The following is a 5,625-nucleotide window of genomic DNA, read 5'->3' on the forward strand; positions in this document are numbered from 1 at the left end:
ACTATTATTACTTTTATTGTTATTCAGAAATTGAACATACAATTATTAAAGATGTTTTATGTAAATTTGTATTGTTTTCTTTTGTGAAGTCGTGAGCACACTAATTGTCCTGTCCACTCAACATTCCGCCAGCGTGATGACGTATTTTGTCAATTCCTATATGATGTCACAAGTTTCACTGGGATAAAAACTGAGGATGATGACATTCTTAACAGACGTTGATGATGAATGAATTAAATTTTGAAGCGGGAGATTTTGTTTTATTTACCATATATTCGTTTACCTGACTTGGTTTCCGTTGATGTTCAAACTGGGTTTTGCACGTGACTCTGCTATGCACTAGATCGTTTTACTTTCCCATTTATATCACTATGCAGATTCAATTGTACAGTACTACAGTATTCATATTTTCACTCTGATAAAAGCCTATTGTCTCACACTTTGTTTTACCGTATTTCATCAGTTCCTTTTGTTTCATGTTCCTTTTGTTTCATGCTCCGTGTCTTGCACTTTCTAAAGTGGATATGTGCGCCATATAAATCGTATTATTATTATTATTATTATTAATAATATTAATATTATTATCTTCACTTTGGCCTATTTTTTCACACAATATTTTCAGCTGATATTAAGCTCTTCGCAACAAAACCCAGTATTTTACCTTTACTTATTTCTTATCAGGTCAGTCGTATATTAAGTCAATCACCAGTTTCATCATTTTCAATTTAAGAATCAAATGTTTCCACTGGTATACTGTAGGCGTAGGTCACGCCATAGTGTGATATGATCATTGTGGTGTGGGGTCCCAAGTCGGGTGGAATCTCTTCTAGATAGATCCGGTTAAATGAGCTTTCCTAACATATTTAATTTAATTTTTTTTGTGTATGGTGATTACCCATCGGCAGTGTACGTGAGAGAATTGATATTGAAGTAGTAAAAATATGCAAATATTAATTTGCGAGATGGGTTATTTTCCGGATTCTTATTTGTTTGCGGGAGTGCTAGATGCCGCCCCGATTTTCTGGAGATTCCCACGACTTGGGACCCTTGCAATTGGTGGATAAATATAACTTCAAAACATTTTTATTATAATAAAAAAAAATTTAAAAAAAATATTTCTATAGCTCTTATTCAGAGGGGAAAAAACTGGCTTGTCACCGGCGCTGTAACAAGCTTTCGTGCACACAGTAGTACGGTATACACTCCTTACTTGATTTGATTATAGAGAAAATAGTTGATTTGCTATATGATTTGACACTGCAGTACCAGAACGTACGATGCAATAAACTACTGTTGCCGGTATGATTCTCTCCCAGTGTGCATTGTTCGTGATGATACGATAGTTTTGTTTTCTTGCTCGTAAACTTTGAAGATTAATTAATGGTAATGATCGTTATAAACACAATCTGCTGGTAATTGATCTTTGGACGCATGCAGCTGCTCAGCAGTCTTGCGCATGTACAGTGACGATTAGTTAAATATGACTTCGTTCATACGCGGTTCTGAATCGTGTGTTTTAAGGCTAGTTTCATACATCCCAATGATTAGGAGAGAACACACCAGGGAGGTATATACCTTCTGAACACACTCTTTACACCTTTTTTATTTTATTTTTTTATAAGAACCAGTAAAATTACTCCCAGGCTCATTGTTCTTATTTTTTAGCTGATTTCAGGCTCCAAATGTTCTTAATTTGTTCTTATTTTACACACTTTTCAAACATAGAAAACTATTATTGTACAGAAAAAATGGGCCCTGAAAAAAATGCCCTGGAAAAATTGCCCCAGAAAAAAAAAAGCCTGGTAAAAATGGCCCCAAATGACAGTACACCTGATAGGGGGTATTACATAGTTACACCTACATTACTGCACATAAGGTACCGGTACCGATATAGGCCTAATTTTTTTGGTTTTTCAAAATCCTCATTTGACATTTTACCTCAACCTCAATTTGTTCTTAATTTTTAAGCAATTTCAGCCTCAGTGTTCTTATAAAATGTGTTCTTATAAAAAAAAAAAAAAAAAGTGTACTCCTGCATACCGGTCTTACCAACACGAAGTTTCAGTGTGAGATAATTTCCAGGTCGCACGTACAACCTGCGTGACAGTTCGTGTGAATAACTTTTAGCCACCTATGCTTCCCTGTGTGTCATTCAATATTTTAAACGATTTTTAATACAGGCCCATATATACACTTGGATACCATTCTTTATAAATATCATGGCATGGAATAAGCCTACACATGGTACGATCAGATATGTGTTTTTGGCCAGGCTGAAAAAAAAATAATAACAATAATAAATAAACAAACAAACAAAAATTAATAATAATAATTAAAATAAATATTATTTTTTCCATAGAACAAATCATAAAATATTGTAAAAATTAAATGTGCTTATGACTGAAAGTTGTGATGTTTCGTTAAAAAGTAATGGAAAATTCAATGTTTATGTTTTTCTACAGGGAAGTAAACAATAATTCCTCTCCATGCACACATCGTCCTCGATTGACGCTTCGTACCGCTCGCGGCAAGAACCTAGATCCGCATCTGCTATACGTGGGAGAGAAGGTATACTCCGGGTTTATCCTGATACAAAATGTCATCTCTAAAAAAAGAAAAAAATTGGAAAAACACTAGTACACCAACGAGATTAAAACAAGCTTTTGATAGCATTCCATCTACGTCAGACCTAGGCCTACGTCACGCTGTGATGGTTGGCTGTGATTGTTAATATAACCGCAAAAAATCCCGGATTGAACAAAATCCTGGGTTGTAGTCCTGGTCTGTGGTCACGGTATTGAAATCTGTCAGTGTAGCATACCGGTACTTAATTTAATTTCCAATTACACACACACACCCATATTGGCCGTTAAGAATGCATCTTTCCCGAAAGAGGTCCTGGGTTTCCGATTGGGGTTTAGTGTGTTCCCCAACAACAGAAGTGCATGCTATTAAAGTCTGCCTATATGAAATGTTTAGTGTAAGTGGAATTGAATTGCAAAAGGTGTTATATTAGGGCCTACCAGCTATTGTCCTTGCTTTTTTTTTCAAAATGGTAAATTTATTCAAAATTCAAAATCCAAATTAAGACATAAAACATAGCAGCCAAAAGGCTGAATTGCGAATTATGTTAACAATTAAAACCATTAAAAAAATCAAAAAGCAAAGATAAAAAAATAAGTACATCGAAAAAGAGAAAAATATTGCATAAGGATCGATATTCTATCCAATTCGTCATTATTAAAATTATTGTTATTATTATTACTATTAATTTATTTAGTTATGAATACTAATATAAAAAAGATCAAAAAACATCATAACGAGTAGATCAAAAAAAGAGAAAAAAGGATTGCACAAAGATCGAAATTTGTCATTATTATTATAATTATACCAATATAAGCCATCTTTGATGGAGAGTTTGCATTTTGTTTAATGATATACAACCACCCCTCATGTTAATAGTAGCTCCTTCTGTGGTCCGAGGAAACCGAATTACACAAATGATACCAAAATGAAATGGAATCACCCAAATGAAATCCCAAAGGAATGTGAATACCAAAAATGAAAACCCAAATAAAAGTTAATTTCCCAAATGAAACGGAATTACCTAAATGAATTGCAATTCAACTGAATCGAAATTACATTGAATACCACTACAGTACTATGGGAAAAATAACTACTACTATAATACTACTTAGGCCCCTGCTATTGTTTTTATATTTTTTTAAATATTACTATTATCCTTATTATACCAGGCCCATTAATTATTTTTTATTTTCTAGAAGAATCTTAACAAACGTTTTTTTTAAATATTATTTGCATGAATAAGCAAAATAACATACTGTACACAAATATTACGGAATTATTCAGATACATTGAATTATGTTACAAGCTGCTGGCTAGGCTACATCCAAAGTGTTTTTTCGATACCCGTCCGTCTTATGTTCTACATTATTTGCCGAATACAATTGTGTAAATGTTTAATTAGCCCACGTTAGAAATTATTATACATAAAACAAAAGTTAGGTTTTTAGTCCGGAAATACTACGCAAAAAACGCTAGAAACAGATGGAAGAATAAATGAATTAGATAAAATAACACGTAACACGAGTACATTAAACGAAATCATTAGGAATTATATTAATATTTTATTAATTGTTTCAGAATAAAAAACAACAATAATAAAATTAATAATAATAATAATAATAATAATAATATTAATAATACTGTAAATAGTAATAATTAATTGTTAAAATAGCCAATGTCCGATCTATACAAGTGTTACAGTTGTAATGCATTTATTAGGCTTAGACAATGTAGTTTAAAGTTAAGACATAACTGCGTTGAATACACTTGACTCTACCAGGATGTCATAGAAACGTCAATAACCCAGGTCAACAATAATATGCGATAGTTGATAGCCGCATAGGGACAAAACGTAAAAGTAAAACAAGTCAAGATTACTTCTGTTGCAACAATTATAATCGATAAAAGTTGCAGATTAGGTGCCGTAACATAAACAGGGAAATACCCCTAAACCATCGGCTGCCGTCTGTGGACCTCTAGGGTCACTAGTATTATTATGCATGTAAGGCCTACTTATGCCTACTTTGGATTATCCAAAGCCCAAAACGATACGATAGCCTAAAAACTATCATTAACGAAAACGATTTACTTAGAACGGGTCCGATGATGATGATGATGATGATAATATTATTATTATTATTAATAATAATAATAATAATAATAATAATAATAATAATAATAATAATAATAATAATAATAATAATAATAATAACAATTAATAAAATATTATAATTCCTAATGATTTTCGTTTAATGTACTCGTGTTACGTGTTATTTTATCTAATTTATTTATTCTTCCATCTGTTTCTAGCGTTTTTTGCGTAGTATTTCCGGACTAAAAACAACCTAACTTTTGTTTTATGTATAATAATTTCTAACGTGGGCTAATTAAACATTTACACAATTGTATTCGGCAAATAATGTGGAACATAAGACGGACGGGTATCGAAAAAAAACTTTGGATGTAGCCTAGCCAGCAGCTTGTGCATCTGAATAATTCCGTAATATTTGTGTACAGTATGTTATTTTGCTTATTCATACAAATACATATATATTTAAAAAAAACGTTTGTTAAGATTCTTCTATAAAAAATAATTAATGGGCCTGGTATAATAAGGATAATAGTAATATTAAAAAAATATAAAAACAATAGTAGGGGTCTATAGTAGTATTATAGTAGTAGTTATTTTTACCATAGTACTGTTGTGGTATTCAATGTAATTTCGATTCAGTTGAATTGCAATTCATTTAGGTAATTCCGTTTCATTTGGGAAATTAACTTTTATTTGGGTTTTCATTTGGGTATTCACATTCCTTTGGGATTTCATTTGGGTGATTCCATTTCATTTTGGTATCATTTGTGTAATTCGGTTTCCTCGACACCACAGAAGGAGCTACTATTAACATGAGGGATGGTTGTATATTATTAAACAAAATGCAAACTCTCCATCAAAGCAAGGAAAATAGCTGGTAGGCCCTAATATAACACCTTTTGCAATTCAATTCCACTAAACATTTCATATAGGCAGACTGTAATAGC

This window comes from Anneissia japonica, unplaced genomic scaffold (assembly GCF_011630105.1).
Source record: "Anneissia japonica isolate Jap-2015-1 unplaced genomic scaffold, ASM1163010v1 scaffold1489_len2284818_cov182, whole genome shotgun sequence".
In the NCBI taxonomy this organism is placed as follows: Eukaryota; Metazoa; Echinodermata; class Crinoidea; order Comatulida; family Comatulidae; genus Anneissia; species Anneissia japonica.